The following is a 22,139-nucleotide window of genomic DNA, read 5'->3' as shown; positions in this document are numbered from 1 at the left end:
CAGACACGAATTAGTTGGACAAAAGGCAGCTGCACATTCTTCATTTTAAAAGAATAAGCTGCACTCAGCACAATATATCTTCAAACACCATTCATCCTTTGATTCTTAGCATTTCAATATTGTATAACATATTCTCCTAATCGCCAAACAAAGTGTAAGTCCTATGCACACTTGCTCCTCCTTAAATCCTTACTGTGTTGAAATCAAGGCTCACAGCACTGATGATAAAGCATAGGAGGCCACTCAGCCTATCATGCCAATGTCAGCCTGTGGATAGAACTATCCAATTAATCCCATTCCCCTGTACTTCTGTCATGGCCCTGTAACATATTTCTTTCCAGTATTTTTCCAATTTTCTTCTTTTAAAGTTACTACTGAATCTGCTTCCACCAACCTTTCAGGCAGTGCATTCCAGGCCACAGCAACTAACTGCGTAAAAAAAAACAAATCCTCTTGCCACCTCTGGTTCTTTTCCCAGTCACCTAAAATCTGTGTCCTCTGGTGATCCTTCTGCCACCGTCTCCAATATTTTCAGAACTCATATACAAAAGTGTTCAAAGAAAATGAATTTTTTTAAAAAAGTATAGCACCGAGGCGATTGATCCTTAATTCCTGGAGAATCCAGGCCAATGTTGAAGTATCAGCAACCCTAGGTCACAGCAAACTTTAACGGGAAGGTCCTTCAGGATAATACAAAGAGACATTGAATTGTCCACCGAGTTATTGCTGTATCATAACCATGGCACAGTTGGTAGCACTTTTGCCTCTGAGTCATGAAGGATGTGACTTTAAGCCCCTCCACTCCAGAGACTTGAATGGCAAATCTAGGCTGACACTCCACTGCAATGTAAAAATAAGAGGGGTTAACTGCCTTTCAACTTTTAAAACACCAACACCACAAAGCTTCATAATTCAATAAAAGACTAGAATGTAATTATATTTTTACACCCTGACAATATAAATAGAATATGCATTTGGAAAGTGTGAAATGATTATTTATAGTTCAATTTTGAGGAGCCAAATAGACAACGCAATCAAGACCGTGGAAATGGTACAAGCTGATAGTCACCGGTGAATGGGTCTCACGCACTAGGCCATGATCTGAGCCATACAAATAGGCCACTCCATAACTTATTGCACCAATGCACTGTATCTCAATAGTGTAAATGCACCTTAAAATAAGATTCTGCCATTTGAAATGTGAAGCAGTCTCATGGATAGTATTCCCTTGAATTTGAATTCATTCATTTTCCACCTTTCTTCTAATCCTCCATTTCACTATTTATATAATTACACAATCTTACAGCACAGAAGGAGGCCATTTGGCCCATTGTGCCTGTGCTGGCTCCCTAAAGAGATACCCAATTAATCCCACTCCCATCTCTTTCCCCATAGCCATAAGATTTCTTTTTCATATATTTATCCAGTTCTCTTTAGAAAGTTATGATTATAACTGCTTCCACCATAATTTCAGGCAGTTTAGAACCACTTGCTGCTTGAGAATTTCTTTTCCCTCTGGTGCTTTTGCGAATTATCTTAAATCCGTGTCTTCTGGTTTCTGACACTCCTGCCAGGGAACTCTTTCTCGCTATCTATGCTATCAAATTTGGAACTTCTATTAAATCCCCTCATAACGTTCTTTGTCCTAAGAAGAATGATCCCAGCTTCTCTAGTCTCTACATGTAACTGAGGTCCATGATGCCTGGTACCATTCTGGTAAACCTTCTGTGCAACCTCTCCAAGATCTTAATATCCTTTTGAAAATGTGTGGCCTGGATTTGAATGCAATCGCCTAAAACCCTACCAGGCAGTGACTTTCAGTATTCTATGGTGGGGAGGCAAATCAGCTGGATATGCACATGCTACTCCTGAACCTGTCCAATTTTAAAAGAATCTGCACAAATGGGTCCATTAGCAAAGCCAGCATGTACCTGAGCCAAACAGACCAGTAAATTCCAGCTCTGATCAGGTGAACAATCCTTTGACAAGCTGGTACTAGGGGCACAGTGTAGGTGTCAGCAGCAGTGGGTCCCTGAGCAGTGTGCTGCTTCCCCTGTCACAGGTGTATGGATATAAAGTAAGGATACGAGTAGACTCGTCTCCAGTAAGGATTGAAAGTTTATGACCATTGTCTCTACAATTCCTACCTTTGATTCCTTCAACAATCTGGGATGCATTTCATCTGGACCAGGTAACTAACCAGCTTAGCACCAGATATCAAACATGATACCACACCCAACATCACCCTAGATATCAGACGAGGGGGGCAAATTGGACTGCATGAGGGTTGGTGGTCATGATTTGCGATTAGCCAGTGCCCAGTCCGATTGAGGCGAGCAGCATTTAAACTGTACTGCCTCCTTATGTGAATAATTGTAGTGTTCAGCCAAGTGCAACTCATGCTGCAGACTGAGTGCACATTCTGGAGACCCAAGACATGTTTCAGCTAACCTGCACCTTTTAAAGGCAGGCTGTCCCTATTAAAGGAGAGCTGACTCATTACAAGGAAGCTGCTGCTGACTGTGCAGGAATTTACTACAAGGAGAAGGACTGTGAACGGAGCAGCAGGCAAGTGACAGGGGTCCCAAGTTTTCCAATGAGGCACTGGAGGCATTAGTACAAGAGATGCAAAGGAGGAGAGAGGCAATGTTTCCTCAGAAGGATAAAGAGCCTTTGAGGCAAATTCTGAGGAGGGAATGGCAATACATGGCAGTCAATTCCTGAAGTCTTGCCCAAGTACCTGGCAGCAGTGCCACAAGAAGTTCAATGACCTCACAAAGGTGGTCAAGGTCAGTGAATACATCTTCAAAAGACATCTCTTACCCACTGCTCCTTCAACTTCTCACACTGTTCGATACACCACACTACCATCACTCATCCATTCAGCAATCTGCAGCAGTCCAGACACAGGCCGAACATTCAGAGACTCCTCCTCACTCTTACACACCTTCAAATGCTGCCAGTCTCACACCCACCTCTCAGGGCTTCTTCCACATACCTCCAGCTTTTCATCCATTGCAAGCACATCACCCAAACACAATCACTTACAGTCTTCCTCACCTCTTATAGGAGAAAGTGGCCGACAACAGGAAGGAGCAGACCAGAACCAAAGGGAAACAGACATGCCTGCATTACCTGAGCCCTGTGAAAGAGTTGAAATATAATAGAACCTTTTGTTTCCGTTGTTCAGGATGACTATATGTTCCTGCCTAATGCCCGCCTCATCCTCCTCCTGCTATCTGGCATGAAGTGAAAGTTGAAGATGGTGTCACCATGGATCACTTACTTTCTAACTCAGCCCTCCCCCTTTCCTTGTCCCCAACTCTACCCTTCTGAGTTTTTGCTTTCAGATACCCAAGAACAACAGCCAGCCCAGCCACTGCAGCCTCATGAGAAAAGGCAAGAGCTGTTACAGATCTCTGAGAAAGGAGCTCCATCATTTAATCTGGCACTAGCAGCTAGTGGCACAGATGCTGGCACTGTACCAACAGTCGAAGCTGGTCTAGATAAGGTATCTGCACATGCTGGGCTGAATTTTATCCTTCACCCAGGGTCAGGATGGGAGGTAGTGGGGCTGTAACATTGGGTATCAGGCCAGTGGTGTTGTGTCCAGTGCCTACCCACCCAACCACCCCTGCGAGTGCTCTACACACTGTGGCATGATGTTGGGCAACCCTGTAGGCAAATTTAGGCCTTTTCAAGACCAATTAATGGACAGTTAAGGGCCTTCTCCTGCCAGTAGAGAGATTTTAGCTATGGTAGGGGGAAGCTGACACCTGGTCACCAGGCTGCCAGGTAAAACCTGGTGAGGCTTGGTACCAGGTTAGGGTTTACTTCCTTGATAGGCATCCTGTGCCCATCAGAAGCCTCCATCCCCAAAGCTGTGAACCACCGCCACCTCCCTGTGTTCCCCCCTTGCCCTTTCCAACCATGCCCCCACCACATCCACCGCTTGCCAGGTCTTACCAGACCCCAAGACCCCAGGCTCCCAAGCTCACCAGCAACGCTGAATGTCTTTCTCTCAACTGCACTGCCATCCCAGCAGTGGCCAGTGCTCCCAATAGCCCTGTTGGCACATAAGAGCTGCTGGCCTTCCAATTTGCCAGCAGTTCTCTGAGGCGGGGCTGCCTCTTGGTGAAAGGTGGACGACCTGCCTCTAACCAATTAAAGTGCCATTGGACCTATACGTCTCCAGTGTAACACAGAGAATTGTGCAGAGCTTGGAGCCCATTCTTTCTAGTGTAGAAATGCTGGCCAACTCCGTGACAGCACTTGTGGGCCTTAGCATGATGTAACCTCTGGTGGCTGCGTCTCAGCTTCCACTGCAGCACAGGCGAAGTTACTCAATGTCTCAGTGCTGCAGTGGAAGCTCAGACTGAGATCATGACATTCATGGTTTTTTGCCATGCAGGTTCAGACTGCTGCCATCATGGTTGCAGTTCTCAATGCTCAAAGGGGCATGCAGACTCTCACAGCAGTCCAGAAATCTGCCCCTCCAACTGATTGTCCTGCAAGGCCATTTGCAGTCTCCCTCAGTGAAAGTCAGCAGCCTTCTACCAGCCATGCTGTAGCTACTTGGGTAGCACAGAATAGGAGCACAAGGGTAGACAAAGGTGGGCACTAAGGGAATGCATAAGGGTAGATTGTTCAAGTTTGAATGTGTTATTGGAAGTATTGTTGGATAAGGTTGTTGTGGAATTGTTTTTTGTGTGCCTTCATTTCAGGATTTTGTCAAGAGGACGCTGTGATGGGATGTAGCAGAGGGATGGAAAGGTGGGGAATTGTGGCATAATGGCGATGATTGGAAGAAACTCTCAGTAGCTGCTCACAGACAGTCCATCCAGAGCAAAAGGGTCCCAGATGCCTCTTCCATGTTTATTCCTCTCTCTTTCCCTCTTCTTCCCTCTCCTCCTGCTCCTCCTCCTCCTGAGGTGATCTCCGGATGCCTGGTGAGGCAAGGGCTGTGCCCTCATGACAGTGAGGTTGTGGAGGTCTCAGCAGATTACATGAACTTGGACACCTGCTCTGGTGAGTACTGGAGGACTCCCCCAAGCGATCCAGAGAGTGGAACCATTGCTTGAGGATGCCAACTGTTTACTCCAAGATGTTTCTTGTGGTTGCATCACTCTCATTATAGTATCCTCTGGTGGTTGGGTAATGGAGGGGGAAGTGTGAGCTTCCTTGTCTCCAAGCAGCTGGCCTCTGGCTCGTCATAGTGGCCCGAAGACATCGTGGCTGCTGCCAGGATAGCAGGAATTCACCAACATGATGTTCTGCGCTCAACTGTACATTCATGGCGTTTCCTAGACCATTCCAATTTACATGTGGGGCCAGCAGTGTCACGTTAGTGCAGTCAATGTCTTGCACCATTGGGAATTCTGCTACTTTGCCAGCATGCCCACTCATTCCACTTCTCTTTGGTAAGAGAGAAGACAATGAAGTCTCCTCTCCTGGCATGCAGGGCTTCCGCCACCTCCTGAATCCAACAATGGACAGCAAACAAGAAAATGTTGGTAGATGTTGCATGCTCCCGCCTGGAAGTATCCAGTTGCATAGAGGTTGAGAGTGACGGTGACCTTGAAAGCCAATGACAGCGTTATCCTCACCCTGCTGTGCGGCTCTAGATCCTGGTGAATGAGGTGACAACAGCTCAGTGACCACCTCCTTGGTGAATTGTAGCCACCTCACGCATTGTTCTTGGCTGAGGTGGAGGTAGGCAAAATTCTCTCTGAAAAGCCTTGCTGGGTAGGCCTTGTGTTCGGAGCTCTCCTCCTTCTCCCTCAATGCACAACCTTTCCTCTCTGTGGTGTTGCGGGCAAAAAGGGGCTATAACTGTAGACTCATAACTCAATCAGGCTTTCTGTACAAAGGATAGAAAACTCCTCCAACCTCCTTATGAGGATGAAGCGCACTCCCATCAAAATCCAACCAGCGCAATCTTGACAGACTTAAACATTTACAGGCGTTGGGACCTGACCCCAATGGTATCAGCTGGCCACATGGCTTGCAAATCTTCCGAGAGGTGGCCAATCAAGAGGCCATCTCTGTGTTTGCCATCCAATTAAGGTGGGCAGGTTCCCAAGGTGGATAGGTTCCCAAGGTGGGAAGCCCAGTCAGGGCACCCGGAGGAAGTGGGCACTGCTGAGGCAGGTAGGCGACTGCAAGTGCACCTCAAAATGGGGGATCCGTCAGAAGCCTGCTGAAAATTTAAAATTAAATCATGCTCACAGAGGTCGGGGAGCGTGGGGGGGGCGGGGGGGTACAATCCTTCCATAGGACTGTTGCTTTTTCAAATGAATGGCTCCATGTTTGGAGGTCTCGCAGACGCCCCCCCCTCCGCCAGCCTTCAGGTAGTGCCAGGCTCCAGGCTCAGCGGATTCCTCTCCAATGCCAGAAATGTGCCGAGTCCTGGAAATGACCTCTAAGTGAGCTTTAATTTGCCTAATTGGTTGCTCGTTTTTGTAGAGCCCATCCTATTGTTTCTGTAGTGTAGCAATTATCATGTTTGCTTTACACACAGGAGGTCCCTGGTTCAAAACCAGGCAGAAACCTTGGCAAAAGTTGCTCATTTAGTGTGAGGCAAAGTTGTAGAACCCATCCTCAAGTCACTCGCCAGGAGGTGGGACAGCATCGGAGAGCTGCCCTGACAAGTAACTTCCAAAAATTTCCAGTTCCCCACCCACCCCCTCCAAATCCAGCTGCAGGGGCCTACAACAAATCACCAAAAGTCCTCCAAGGACACACCACAGTGATTAAACAAACTTTGCAAAAGAAAAAGACATCAAAAAGCATCTCACCTGCAAGTTTTAATGGCTGGCCCATTAAATAGCACTAGTTGGGGTGTGGTGGAGGGGGGTGCGGGTCGGGGTCCTCTGTGCAGCTGAACACGTTCTGCTGGGTGTATTTAAGACGCAGCATTCCCTGGTCCTGTGAGATCCAATTGAATAGAAAATGCATTAAATCATCCTGAAAGGCTTACAATGTGCCCAGTGTGAAAGCTCCTGGCTCACACACAACATGCCTGTGACTAGCACCCTGACCCTTACGTGACTGTGATAGCTCATATGATAACTGAGGTGATAATTGATATGATAACTAGAGTGATGCAAAGTGTGATGTCTGGTACATTATTGGTTGTGATATCAGTTTGATACCTAGGTAATAATTAGTGTGATACCTGAATGTTATCTGGTGCAAGATATGCTGTGATATCTGGTGTACTATGACAGCTGCTCTGAAACCAGTTGTGATATTTGGTGTCAAAAACAAAAACAAAAATACCTGGAAAAACTCAGCAGGTCTGGCAGCATCTGCGGAGAGGAGCACAGTTAACGTTTCGAGTCCAAATGACCCTTCAACAGAACTAAGTAAAAGTAGAAAAAAGGTGAAATATAAGCTGGTTTAAGGGGGGTGGGATAAGTAGAGCTGGATAAAGGGCCAGTGATAGGTGGAGATAACCAAAAGATGTCACAGACAAAAGGACAAAGAGGTGTTGAAGGTGGTGATATTATCTAAGGAATGTGCTAATTAAGGGTAGAAAGCAGGACAAGCAAGGTACAGATAGCCCTAGTAGGGGTGGGATGGGATGAAGGAATCGAAAAAGGCTAAAAGGTAGAGATAAAACAATGGATGGAAATACATTTAAAAATAATGGAAATAGGTGGGAAAAGAAAAATCTACATAAATTATTGGAAACAAAAGGGGGGCGGAGGAAATCGGAAAGGGGGTGGGGATGGAGGAGAGAGTTCATGATCTAAAATTGTTGAACTTAATATTCAGTCCGGAAGGCTGTAAAGTGCCTAGTCGGAAGATGAGGTGCTGTTCCTCCAGTTTGCGTTGAGCTTCACTGGAACAATGCAGCAGGCCAAGGACAGACATGTGGCCATGAGAGCAGGGTGGTGTGTTGAAATGGCAAGCGACAGGGAGGTCTGGGTCATGCTTGCGGACAGACCGAAGATGTTCCGCAAAGTGGTCACCCAGTCTGCGTTTGGTCTCTCCAATGTAGAGGAGACCGCATTGGGAGCAACGAATGCAGTAGACTAAATTGAGGGAAGTGCAAGTGAAATGCTGCTTCACTTGAAAGGAGTGTTTGGGCCCTTGGACGGTGAGGAGAGGGGACGTGAAGGGGCAGGTGTTACACCTTCTGCGGTTGCATGGGAAGGTGCCGTGGGAGGGGGTTGAGGTGTAGGGGGTGATGGAGGAGTGGACCAGGGTGTCCCGGAGGGAACGATCCCTGCAGAATGCCGCCGGGGGGGTGAAGGGAAGATGTGTTTGGTCGTGGCATCATGCTGGAGTTGGCGGAAATGGCAGAGGATGATCCTTTGAATGCGGAGGCTGATGGGGTGATAAGTGAGGACAAGAGGGACCCTATCATGTTTCTGGGAGGGAGAGGAAGGTGTGAGGGCAGATGTGTGGGAGATGGGCCGGACACCGTTGAGGGCCCTGTCAACCATGGTGGGTGGAAAACCTCGGTTAAGGAAGAAGGAAGACATGTCAGAGGAACTGTTTTTTAAAGTGGCATCATCAAAACAGATGCGACAGAGGCGAAGGAACTGAGAGAATGGGATGGAGTCCTTACAGGAAGCGGGGTGTGAGGAGCTGTAGTCGAGGTAGCTGTGGGAGTCGGTAGGCTTGTAATGGATATTGGTGGACAGTCTATCACCAGAAATTGAGACAGAGAGGTCAAGGAAGGGAAGGGAAGTGTCAGAGATAGACCATGTGAAAATGATGGAGGGGTGGATATTGGAATGGAATTTGGTGTGATACCCGTCATGATATTTGATGTGATGTATGGTGTGATAGTTACTGCGATATATAGTATTTGTTTATTCATTCAAGGGATGTGGGCTTCGCTGGCTATGCCAGCATTTATTGCCTATCCCTAATTGCCCTTGAGAAGGTGGTAGTGAGCTGCCTTCTTGAACCGCTGCAGTCCCTGTGGTGTAGATACACCCAGAATTGTGTTAGGGAGGAGTTCCAGGATTTTGACCCAGCAACAGTGGAGGAACAGCGATTTATTTCCAAGTCAGGAGTCTTGGAGGGGAACTCCCTGGTGGTGGTGTTCCTATCTATCTGCTGTCCTCGTCCTTATAGATGGTAACGGTCGTGGGTTTGGAAGGTGCTGCCTACGGAGCCTTGGTGAGTTTCTGCAATACAACTTGTAGATGGTACACACTGCTGCTACTGTGCGTCAGTGGTGGAGGGAGTGAATATTTGTGGATGTTGTGCTAAGCAAGCGGGCTGCTTTGTCCTGGGTGGCATCAAGCTTCTTGAGTGTTGTTGGGGCTGCACTCATCCAGGAAAGTGGAGAGTATTCCATCAGGCTCCTGACTTGTGCCTTGTAGATGATGGATAGGCTCTGGGGAGTCAGGAGGTGAGTTACTCACTACAGGATTGCTAGCCTCTGACCTGCTTTTGTAGCAACAGTATTTATATGACTAGACCAGGTCAGTTTCTGGTCAATGGTAATCCCCAGGATGTTGATAGTGGGAAAATCAGCCATGGTAATGCCATTGAATGTCAAGGGGTGATGGTTAGATTCTCTCTTGTTGGACATGATCTTTGCCTGACACTTGTGCGGCGCAAATCTTATTTGCAACTTGTCAGCCCAAGCCTGGACGTTATCAAGGTCTTGCTGCATTTGGACATGGACTGCTTTAATATCTGAGAAGCTGTGAATGGTTCTGGACATTGTGCAAACATCAGCGAACATCCCCATTTCTGACCTTTTGATGGAAGGAAGGTCATTGATGAAGCAGCTGAAGATGGTTGGGCCCAGGACACTACCTTGAGGAACTTCTGCAGTGATGTCCTGGAGCTGAAGTGATTGACCTCCAACAACCACAACCATCTTCTTTTGTGCTAGGTATGACTCCAACCAACGGAGAGTTTTCTCCCTGATTCCCACTGACTGCAGTTTTGCTAGGGCTCCTTGATGCCACACTCAGTCAAATGCGGCCTTGATGTCAAGCGCAGTCACTCTCACCTCACCTCGGGAGTTCAGCTCTTTTGTCCATATTTAAACCAAGGCTGTAATGAGGTCAGGAGCTGAGTGGCCCTTGCGGAACCTAAAGTGAGCAGGTTATTGCTAAGCAAATGCCACTTGATAGCACTGTTGATGACACCTTCCATTACTTTATTGATGATCGAGAGTAGACTGATGAGGCGGTAATCGGCTGGGTTAGATTTGTCCTGCTTTTTGTGTACAGGATATACCTGGGTAATTTTCCACATAGCTGGGTAGATGCCAGTGTTGTAGCTGTACTGGAACAGCTTGGCTAGGGGTACAGCAAGTTCTGGAGCACAAGTCTTCAGTACTATTGACAGAATATTGTCAGGGCCCATAGCCTTGGCAGTATCCAGCATGATCAGCCGTTTCTTGATATCACGTGAAGTGATTTGAATTGGCTGAAGATTGGCATCTGTGTTACTGGAGACCTCCAGAGGAGGCCGAGATGGATCATCCACTCCGCATTTCTGGCTGAAGATTGTTGCAAATGCTTCAGCCTTATCTTTTGCACTGATGTGCTGGGCTCCCCCATCATTGAGGATGGGGATATTTGTGGAGCCTCCTCCTCCAGTGAGTTGTTTAATTGTCCACCACCATACACGACTGGTTGTGGCAGGACTGCAGAGCTTAGACCTGAGCCATTGGTTATGGAATTGCTTTGCTCTGTCCATCACTTGCTGCTTATGCTGTTTGGCACCCAAGTAGTCCTGTGTTGTAGCTTCACCAGGTTGGCACCTCATTTGTTGGTATACCTGGTACTGCTCCTGGCATGCCCTCCTGCACTCTTCATTGAACCAGGATTGATCCCCTGGCTTGATGGTAATGGTAGAGTGGGGATATGCCGGGCCCTGAGGTTACAGATTGTGGTTGAGTTCAATCTTGTTGCTGCTGATGGCCCACAGCGCCTCCTGGATGCCCCATCTTGAGTTGCTAGATCTGTTTGAAATCTATCCCATTTAGCACAGTGGTAGTGCCACACAACACGTTGGAGGATGTTCTCTATGTGAAGGCGGGGCTTTGTCTCCATAAGGACTGTGTGGTGGGTAGTCATTTCTACCAATACTGTCATGGACAGATGCATCTGTGGCAGAAAAGTTGGTGAGGATGAGGTCAAGTATGTTTTTCCCTCTTGTTGGTTCCCTCACCACCTGCCACAGACCCAGTCCAGCAGCTATGTCATTTAGGGCTCGGCCAGCTCGGTCAGTAGTGGTGCTACTAAGCCACTCTTGGTGATGGACATTGAAGTCCCCCACCCAGAGTACATTCTGTGCCCTTGCAACCATTAGTGCTTCCTCCAAGTGGTGTTCAACATGGAGGAGCACTGATTCCTCAGTTGTGGGTGGGCGGTATGTGGTAATCAGCAGGAGGTTTCCTTGACCATGTTTGACCTGATGCCATGAGACTTCATGGGGTCCGGAGTTGATGTTGAGGGCTCCCAGGACAACTCCCTCCCAACTGTATACCACTGTGCTGCCACCTCTGTTGGGTCTGTCCTACCGGTGGGATAGGACATACCCAGAGATGGCGATGGTGATGCCTGGGGCATTATCTGTAAGATATGATTCCATGAGGATGACTATGTCAGGCTGTTGCTTGACTAGACTATGTGACAGCTCTCCCAATTTTGGCACAAGCCTCCAGATGCTAGTAAGGAGGATTTTGTAGTGTCAACAGGGCTGAGTTTGTTGTTGTCCTTTCCAGTGCCTAGGTCGATGCCGGGTGGTCCACCCGGTTTCAGTTCTTTGAGACTTTTTAGCCCTGTGGGTCTGGAATCATATGTAGGCCAGGCAGGGATGGCAGGTTTCCTTCCCTAAAGGGGCATTAGTGAACCAGATGGGTTTTTACAACAAACAACAATAGTTTCATGGTCATCGTTAGAGACTTTTAATTCCAGGTTTTTATTGAATTCAAATTTAACCATCTGCCATGGTGGGTTTTGAACCTGGGTCCCCAGAGCATTACCCTGGGTCTCTGGATTATTAGTCCAACAACAATACCACTACACCACCACCTCCCTGGTCTGATAGGTCGAGACCTGGGCAGATTCATCTTAGATTTGCAATAACGGGCAGGTAAAAGAACATTTAGCTCGCTGGCCGGAAAGGCAGCTTTTCACGCCGTATCATCCTAATCCCGCTCTGAAGAAGTCATACAGACTAGAAACATTAACTCTGTTTCGCTCTCCACAGATGCTGTCAGACCTGCTGAGTTTTTCCAGCATTTTCTGTTTTTATCCCACCTCATTCATCATGCATTCCCGGGAAACACGCCGCTTTGATGGCGGGCGGGCTCTCATTTCCCTGCCACGCCATCACCTTGTCGCTTCCTCACGCCGGGCGCCATATTTAAAGTGCAGCTGCGTGCACACCTCTCAGCGCTTCCAGCTCAGGACTGATACACAGAAAACATGGCCCCGAAAGGCTAGAAGACTGCAGCCCCCTGATTCAGTGACACCTCCCTGGAATGCCTTTTGGACATCGTGGAGGCCCACCGGGATGTCCTCTACCCCCAGTCTGGCAGCAGGAGGGGCAGCAACATCACCAATCTGGCTTGGTAAGTGATGGCATTTGATCAGTGCCAATGCTACACAGAAGAGGTTGGCCATCCAATGCAGATGGAGGATGAATGATCACATCTGTGCAGCCAGGGTATGGCAACCATCTCATCACTCTAAACCCACATACTCAAACCCATCACACATGCACTGGCATCTCACTCACTGCCAGCTCAAAGGACGTCACCACTCACTCTCTCACACACACCCTCACATTTCCATCTGGCCTCATCTCCTCTAGAGACTGCTCCCTCAGCCCTCACCATCTTGAGGCCAGTTGCACAGATCAACATGTGCTCGCACACACACCCTGGGATACCCTCCTTCCCCAGTACAGCCCTCGCCTTGCAGCTGTTGAGAAGCCACCCCAACCTTATGGCTGATCTGGTAGGTAGAGACCTGCCTGTGAGCCCTCCTAAAAGAGATGTGGTGCTGCCTGCGAAGCCTGGCGCTGATGACTGTGAGCGCTGACTGAAGCAAGGTAGGTAAACAAACCTCATAGTCCTGAGCGAAGTGCAGCTCACCTGGAGCACATCGCTTATGTTCAGTTGTGAAACACATCGATGTGCAATCATGCCGATGTGCTTGGATGATCCAGCATGGGGTGGGGGGATGATTCCGGCGAGCTGGGCTTATAATGATATGCAGGTGATATGCAGATGTAATAATGATATGCAGATGTATATAATGATATTATCATTATCTTATAATGATATGCAGATGTATTGCAATGAAGTTCCCGATGTCCAATGGTGGGAAACGCAGTCCGCCATTGACAGGCAGAGCGGACGACTGTAAACTGGTTTTAAGACATCGTGAAACCGCTGTTCTGCCTTCTCGCCCTAATTTCCGCTCACACCCGCCAAACACACCTGCCACCAACGGGCATGGAAAATTCCACCCAGTGTCTTATAGATTGTAATAACTGGTGCAATAACTGTGTTATCAAATGTGATTACCCAATTGGATGTCTGTTAAACAGCCTTTTCTTTACCAACTCCAACACTTTTATCAATAATAAACAAAAGTGTTGAAAGAACACATTTTCCAATGCCCCTGTGACCTTTTTGCTGATGTTTCCTGCAGCAGTATCCTGGGGATTAATCTCCAATTCCTGGAGACTGTTGGACAGTCCTGGATGGTTAACAAACCTAGCTCCCTGCAAGATGCTTGTGCCAGTGGTTCATCAGATAGTTGATGATAATCTATATACATGGTCTCCCTGCGTGTTTTAGCTCATTGAGAACGTGCCAGTTAATGTTATCAAGAAGATGACTGAATGCCCGAAAGTGGCCTCCTGATCTGAGAAGCATGAATGCATCAAGCATGTCAAACAAAGATCCCTTTAAGAATCAACCAAGATAATTAATCCAGCATTCTACATTTATCAACTTAGTTCTGAAGTTCTGTCTCAGCTATGGTGTGATATCTTGTCAAGGGAACTTAGAACACAAATGTTCAATGGTCTTTCCCTCCAAGAAACCTAGTTATCTGAACCCAATGAGCACAGGAAGTAGATCCATGGTTTCCACGTGATAGCATGCTGATCCTGCGTGACATGTGTCCATGCTGCCTTAATCCCCAAAGCTGAAGAAATCCCACCAGCTCACCATTCTCCATTACAGTCAGAGTGGACAAGTTGACCATTGTGAATATTTACAAGCCGCCAGTGGAGAAGTGGTCAACCATTGCCCTGCCAAAGGTCAACCACCCAACCACCTATCAATGATTTCAGCAGCCACCAGTACATATGGGGCTACCAAAAAGTAGATGGAGCTGGTGAACAATTAGAGGGCTGAGCGCTGGCCCCCGATATCCATTGCATCTTGTGAGACACCTCTTGTGAGAGATTGCTGGCAGAGTTTAATGTCACTTAAAACCCAGATGCAACTGCACTTATGGCTTCACTGGATGAGGGGTTTAGTGTGATGGCGAGAAATATGGGAAAACCTGGATTTCTCACGTTACGGAAGAAAACCTTGGAATTTGTTTCGCTGACTTGGCCCCACCCGACTGTCCCAACATGAGGCACCAAAAGTTAGTCCAGATGCCATTGCGACCTGGATCCTAAAGACTTAAAGGCAACAACTACCACTGAAAACAAGCGCAGAGTGAGAAAAGCTGCTTAGGCTCTCTGTGCAAAAAACCACTCCTCACACACTTCCTTTCCAGCTGCCTTCAAAGCTGAAGAGGTGAACACAGCACTGACAGTCACCAAGTCTGAATTGGTTGTCAGGATCAATGACATCTATCCAGAATTCCTCAAGAAGCAATGCCAACTGGCTAGATGAGGCTTGCCATGATCGCTCCAACATCATTGGCACTGGGGTAATCCCAGAAATCTGGCACCATTCCAAAGTCATTGCCATCCTAAAGCCAGTAAAACCAGCCCACAATCCCAAGAGCTACCATCACATTGCCCTTCTGTCTACAGTTTACAACGTGGTCAAACGATTTGACCTAAACTGGATTTAGCAACCGCTCTGCAAAATGAGCAGGTGGACTTCAGAGAAGGAAAAAGCTGGTCTGACCAGGTCCTTGTACTCACTAGCAACATTAAGGCAGGGTTCCTAAAGCAGCTGAAGACTGGAGCCGCCTTCATAGGTTTGTCATCAGCATACAACACTGTCTGCGATGAGTGCTTGTTACTGAAGCTTTCAACAATATTCGATGCTGAAAAACTCTTAGCTTTCAAACGCCTTAATAAGCAACAGTAAGGTCCACGATTGTCTTGGCGACAAGTCCAGCGGAACATGGTGGTTCTGCCACAGGGGCTGGTGAACCGTTCTTTCTTAATACCTATTTGGCAGACATGCCTTAAATCCCAGAAATTTGCTGATGCCGGTGTCACAGGGATCAACACTAGAGGAGACTAGTAGGATGCTCACCAGCATCTGGGATGTGCTGAAAAGCTACTTCCAGACCTGGCATCTCTGCCCCAATCCAGAGAAGGCATTCCATCTGAACAATAACACCATGGGGAAAGAACTCAAATGTTTCCTTTTGCAGAAGACAACTTACCCACAACCCCTACCCAAAATACCTGGGTGTCATCCTGGACAGTACTCTCACCCATCAGCCTTATCTCACCAACATCAGCCAAAAAGTAAAAATCAGGGTGAACCTGATCCAGAAACTCACTGGAATGTCATGACTCCCTACAGGCAGAACACTTCACACTGCCCTATTTAACTCTGCTGCAGAATTCTGCTCCGCCTCATGATCCTGCAACCACTACATAAAGATCGTGGGTGTCAAGAAGGCTTAAGTCCACTCCAACTGAGTGGCTCCTGGTGCTGTTCTACATTACCCCACCTGCCATTCCCTACGATCCACCCTGCTCCGTGAGATGGAAAAATTCATGAACAACACTGATCTTCTCATTTTTGAAGACTTGAAAAACGCACCAAGAAAGTGCTTAAAATTATGCTGCTCATTCTGGGAAACAACCGTTAGTATTCCTGCAGCTCGTATCAACCCATTGTCCAGATAGAAGGAACCATGGAGCACATGCCGCATAAAAAAACCAATACCTCATCATGGACCCAACAGCAGAGGCCCCTGGCTTTGACCTCCCTTGAAGATGTGGACAGCACTCAATCCAGACTCGTCATGGACAATGTGACCACCCAGCCCATAGATGGAAGATTGTGTAATTGTGGCCATAAGCCGCAGACCATGGAACCTATCACATCCTCCTGCCCACTGAGATCTGTGTAGGAGGCACCTCATTTCACCACTCAGCATCTCAGGAGGTCATCGAATGGAAAGTCAAACTAAACATCCCATTGTAAGCTTTTTCCATCGTACATGAGATGAAGGGGTTCATCAGGCACTGTCCTTGCTGGAGCACTTCAGCAACACATCGACTCATCTTGGCACCAGGCTCTCCTGACTACGCCACTGAGTCAGGAATCAGTATCAATGTGACCCCACCGTGAATCTCTTGCTAGCTCGGGTCCACTGTGTGCTTTTTCTAACCAGCTCTACAGTGTTACAGCATGTGCTGTACAAAGGAGATGTTAAAGCTGCTAAGATTGGCTGATTGGCTGCTAAGGGTTAAAGTGTCACCAATCATTTTATTATGAAATAGAGGAGCCATTAACTTGACCAAATTGTACTTGAACTCGCACAGTGTACAGTGCAGCTAGCGCTATTAACATTTAAATTATTTGAACACACTTGTGGATTTTACGAGCCCTTCAGTATTTTTTTTCTTGTCTTGAATGCTTGCCGGTGGCTCCAGCCTTTCTCCTTTTTTTTTAACAAATCGAAACCGGCAACACACTCAGCTCAAGCAGCAGGGAGCAAGTTCCAAGGCAGCCTGTTCTAATACTGCGATCTCCACCAAACAGAAAGAAATCAGCCCTGATCACAGAATGCTGCCTCAATAAATCTGACTCCTGCTGATTAGGGGTGGCAGTTGGGAGGGGAGATGGGGGAGAGCCATTAATTAGTCGGTAGTCTTAGGAGCGTGGCAGAGGAATCAATAAAGCAGTCTTAACGTAGAATTTACCCCGGTATCCTGGCCAATATTTATCCCTCAATCAACATCACTAAAACGGGTCATTATCACAACACTGTATTTTTTACATCAAATTTTAACAGCACACGAAGAGGCCAAAGGACTCAACTAGACTATGGCGGTCTCCTCCCAGCCCTACTTCATCTCACCCTATCAACATATCCTGCTTAACCCCTTGTTATTTACAAACTAATGTTGGGCCAAAGTGGCCTGTTTAAAGTGTCTCAGCCGGGCTGGGTGAGAAGCCATCTGGTTCTGTTTCGCTGAGAGACTCTGTGCCTGTGACAAGCAGAGAGATAATGTCAGTGCAACCATCAACAGATAAAGCAACATCTGCTGCTCTTGACACCCACCATTGTCAGGCAAGTTTTATCTTTCCCTGTCCTCCCGTTAAATGCAGATAAACAGCTCCCTATATTGTATTTTGCCACTCAATTAGCACGCTATCATATCCATCCTCCCCTCCTCACCCCCCAACCAAACCTCCCCTGAAATAAAAGGGGACCGATTTGCCTTTAATAGCATTGGCTGTTTGAGAAAATGGCACTGGTTGGTGTAACGGGCCTGTCACTATTCAGCAGGAAGGAGGGCATTTTCCACCAATGGTCATCGAGCAAACATGCACAGGCCAATCAACGACTGTTTTTGCCTTCCGAAAGGAACGTTGCTGTTTTCCCGACAGTTCAGTGAAGCAGCGTGGCGGAAAATTGAGTCCAGATTCATTAGTTTTTTTTCAGTGTGCTGCTCAAGTCAGTTTAAATTGATACATTTCCTAACAAAATTGAAGTGCTTTTCGCGGTGCCAAACGGAAAGGATTGTGACCTGATCGCCCCACTGAGCAGTCAAAACGAGTTGATGGATCCATTAGGCTTGCTTAGGTTGCTTTTCCTCTCTCTCCATCTCAGACTGACACTGTAAATCTGAACCAATTTCAGACTCTAATCATCATTACAAACCTCTCCACTGTTCATTTATTACCAAAGCCATTCTCTGACACACCACAGATGGTCCAGAGCCTAGTCAGAGAGACCTTGGTAAGGTGGGCATTATAACGTCTCACAAAACTAGTCAAATACACATATGTATATAAAAACAAATCATAAGCTAAATTCTGCCCACGAGGGCATTTGTTCCCCTTTCTGTTTTATCGGCGTTCTCATGGACAGGTTCAGCCCACTTCAGGCACAACTGATAAGGTGTGAAGCAGACTGGATGCATTAGGTGAGATTGAAAGCTCTTTATCAATCAATACCTCCATTGAGATCAATGAGATGTCCCTTTCAAAAGGAGAGAGAACAAAGAAAGGATACCCTCCCTGGAGTAACATGTTAACAACTCTCTCATTGCCTGCGAGCAGCACCTTCTGTGCCTTTAACCCAAAGGCTCCAGTCAAGTGCTTAACTTGTCTTTCAATGAGGGCCTGTTCAGTGACTGAACGTAAAGATAAATTGGGAGACTAATTGTGCTAAGTAGAATGGTGCAGGAAAATCTGTGGCTTTTTTCTCCCTCTCTCTCTCTCTCTTTCTGTGCCCATCAAGATGAGCTGCTTGGAGACTGGAGATTGAAACACATTCCCAGTGATTGCAGTGTTGATGTTAAATGCTCCTAATGTCAGTTACTGGATTGTGCATGTCATTTTTCAAAGTCAACCACACAATTTGCCTTTATATAGCACCTTTAACCGGACCCACTCGGCAGAAACCGACACAATAAAAATTTTAAAAGCAAAAATAAAAGCAAAATACTGCGGATGCTGGAAATCTGAAACAAAAACAAAAATAGCTGGAAAAACTCAGCAGGTCTGACAGCATCTGCGGAGAGGAATACAGTTAACGTTTTGAGTCCGTATGACTCTTCATCAGAACTAAAGAAAAATAGAAATAAAAATGTTACCTGCTTTGTACATTCTATGTCGAGTCTGGTGGAAAATAAATTGGGGTGTGAGTTTAAAGCAGTCAGTTGATCGAATCTCTTTAGCTTTTCCACGTCAACCTCACCATGCAAACACCCACCCCACCCCCACGCCCCTGCAAACAGCCGCAGCACCACCCCCACAACCCTGGATGGGATAGGTTAAAGTTAAATCAGTTGGTAGCTCTCTTGGTAGCTCAGTTGGTAGCTCTTGATTTATAAGTCCTGAGTTCCAAACTCAATCCAGAGAACTGAGCACAAATCCAAGCTGATTCTGCAGTGCAACACCGCCCCAATTGCCCCCTCAAATAGACCTAAAAGATTCATGCTACTGTTTGAAGAACAGCAGGGGATTGCTGAAAAAAAAGAGACATGCTGTCAAAGCTTTTTGTCTTACACTTATCAGGTCGGATTCACAAGAATACCAATTACAAGGGGAACAACTGTTTATATGCATGAGAAGAGAATGCTGATTGGTTGACAAATGGACTCTGATTGGTAGGGGCGTTGCCATGGAGAATGCACCAGGGAACAGTTAACTGCCAACATTTGTATAAGTTCAAGCCAGGTAGGTCGACTCTGATTGGTTTTTGTTCCCCTTACAATGGGTATCCTGTTCCAATGAGTACAAGGCTTCACAGTCTGTCTCTTTTTTCAGCAATACTCAAGTTCTGTACTACCAAACAGCAGGGGAGTTCCCCCCGATGTCCTGGCCAACATTTATCCCTCAACAACATCACTGATACACATTATCTGGTCATTAACCCATTGCTGAGACTTTGGTGTTTGCCATTTGGTTGTTATGTGTCCAACATTACAGATGGGGAGTTGGTGGCCTGGTGATAATGTCACTGTATTAGTCATCCAGAGTCCCACGTTAATGCTCTGAAGATATAGGTTCAAACCCCACCGTGGCAGCTGGTGGAATTTAAGTTCAGCTCAGTGAAAGTTAGTCTCAGTAATGGTGACCATGGAACTATCATTGATTGTCATGAAAACCCATCTAGTTCACTAATGTCCTTTAGGGAAGGAAATCTGCTGCCCTTACCTGGTCTGGCCTACATGGGACTCCAGATCTGCAGCAATATGGTTAACTCTTCACTGCCCTCTGAAATGGCCTAGCAAGCTACTCAGTTCAAGGGCAATTAGGGATGGGCAACAAATGCTGCCCTTGCCAGTAATGCCCACATCCCATGAAAGAATAAATTAAAAAGACAGTAACTACACTTCAAAAGTACTTCATTGGCTGTAAAGCGTATTGAGGTAGCTTGAGGTTGTGAAAGGCATTATATAAATGCAAGTTGTTTCTTTAGATGCTGTCCTGAGAGCAGGAGGACAGATGTAAATAAAATCCAGGTTCATTTGCATTTAACGTATCTGAGAAATTGTTGCTTATTCACAAATGGCCCTGATCTCAGATGGAAGGAGCTACAACAGAAGATAAACTGGGAGCCCCTGGTTGAAACTTGACCCAATATGAGGGAATGACAGGGAAATGTTACAAAAGACCTTCAGGGCCATCCTAGCCTTCCTATGCAATACTAGCGTTTTGATGCCCCAGTTTCTACCTTCCTGGAAGGAAGGTTTGGCCATCAATGGGAAGGTTGTGGGTTCATGGGAATTGATAGAAAAGCCCAAGATCCAACTGGTTTGCATTCTACCATCATAGTAGTCACATGATAAAACGATAATGGAGTTGTTGACCAATTGTAGCAATCAATCTCCATCAATTAGTCTACAACAAACCCAGTCATGTGGTGAGGAAAACACCAGTGGTTGAAAGCTTTGGTCCAAAGTCAACATTTTCTTCCCAAGTTTCCTACACTCGCATGAAACATGTCATGTTTCAAATTGCTCATCGGGCAGAATTTTCTATTCAGCATGTGGGAAGAGGCCCTGCACGCCGATGTGTAAAATGACATGCGGTGAAGTCGAGCGTGCATCCCAGCATCACCACCCGTCATTCCAATCTTTCGTTCGGCGGGCATGCACCGGAGTTGGCTACGTGTCTGCTGAACTGTCAAAAGCCTGTTAAGGCCATTAACGAACTAATTAACCAATTTGACAGGACTGCCCATCCAACCTTAATGTTGGCGGGCAGATGAAGAGCCCAGGCAGCCTTCGCATTTTTCATGAAACCTCCTCCACTGGCAGGATAAGGTTTCATGAAGGGTTTATTAAATTAATAAATATTTTTTAAGTATTTCAGAAACATGTCCCAGCTCATGTGATGCTGTCATGTCAGACATGACATATCAGACATGTCTAAATGATTTTTTGACATTCTTTGTTTTAAACTTTAAAACTGAACTTAATCTCCCTGAGGCAGCTCCATGCCTCAGGGAGATTTCTGCGCGAAAGAGCGCTGGCCCCGACTCTCCCTCCTCCCCCCGCCTGCATAGGTAGCGCCGAGCACTTCCAGACGTGCATCATGCTGGGCGGGCCTCAATTGGCCTGCCCATGTAAAATGGCGGCACACACTCTCCCCATAGACTGGAAACCCAAAATGTTAAACACCACTCCAGAGATCTGATATTTAGGCTGACAATCCAGTGCAGTACGGAGGGAGTGCATTTTCAGATGTGACGTTAAACTATCTCTCTCTCTGCAGATGGAAGGTCCCGTTGCCCAGTTTTGAAAAACAGCAGGGCAGTTCTTGACCAACATTGCTCCCTTCAATATTCACAGGAAATAATTTTCTGAAAACAATAGATCTACACCTCATAATCTTACAGAGTTATACCCCTGATAGTATCAGCCACGGTTCAGTTGGTAGCACTCTCATCCCTGAGTCAGAAGGTTGCGGCTTCAAGTACCATTCAACAATCTTGAGCACAAAATCTAGGCTGGCACTCACCGGTGCAGTAGTGACGAAGTGATGCACTGTCAGAGGTGCTATTTCTCAGATGAGACATTAAACAAAGACCCCATCTGCCCTCGAACCATCCAATGGCACTATTCATAGAAGAGCAGGGGAATGGGCCAATATGTATCCCTCAACCAACTTCACTAAAAAAAGCAAATTATCTGGTCATTATCTCATTTGCTCTTTATGGGAGCTTGCTGTGCACAAATTTAATGTCAAGCTTCTTATATTACAACAGTGATCACTCTTCAAAAGTGTAAATCATGGCTGCTTT

This window comes from Cetorhinus maximus, chromosome 15 (genome assembly GCF_964194155.1).
Source record: "Cetorhinus maximus chromosome 15, sCetMax3.hap1.1, whole genome shotgun sequence".
Taxonomy (NCBI): Eukaryota; Metazoa; Chordata; class Chondrichthyes; order Lamniformes; family Cetorhinidae; genus Cetorhinus; species Cetorhinus maximus.
Note: the sequence above shows the minus strand (reverse complement) of the source record.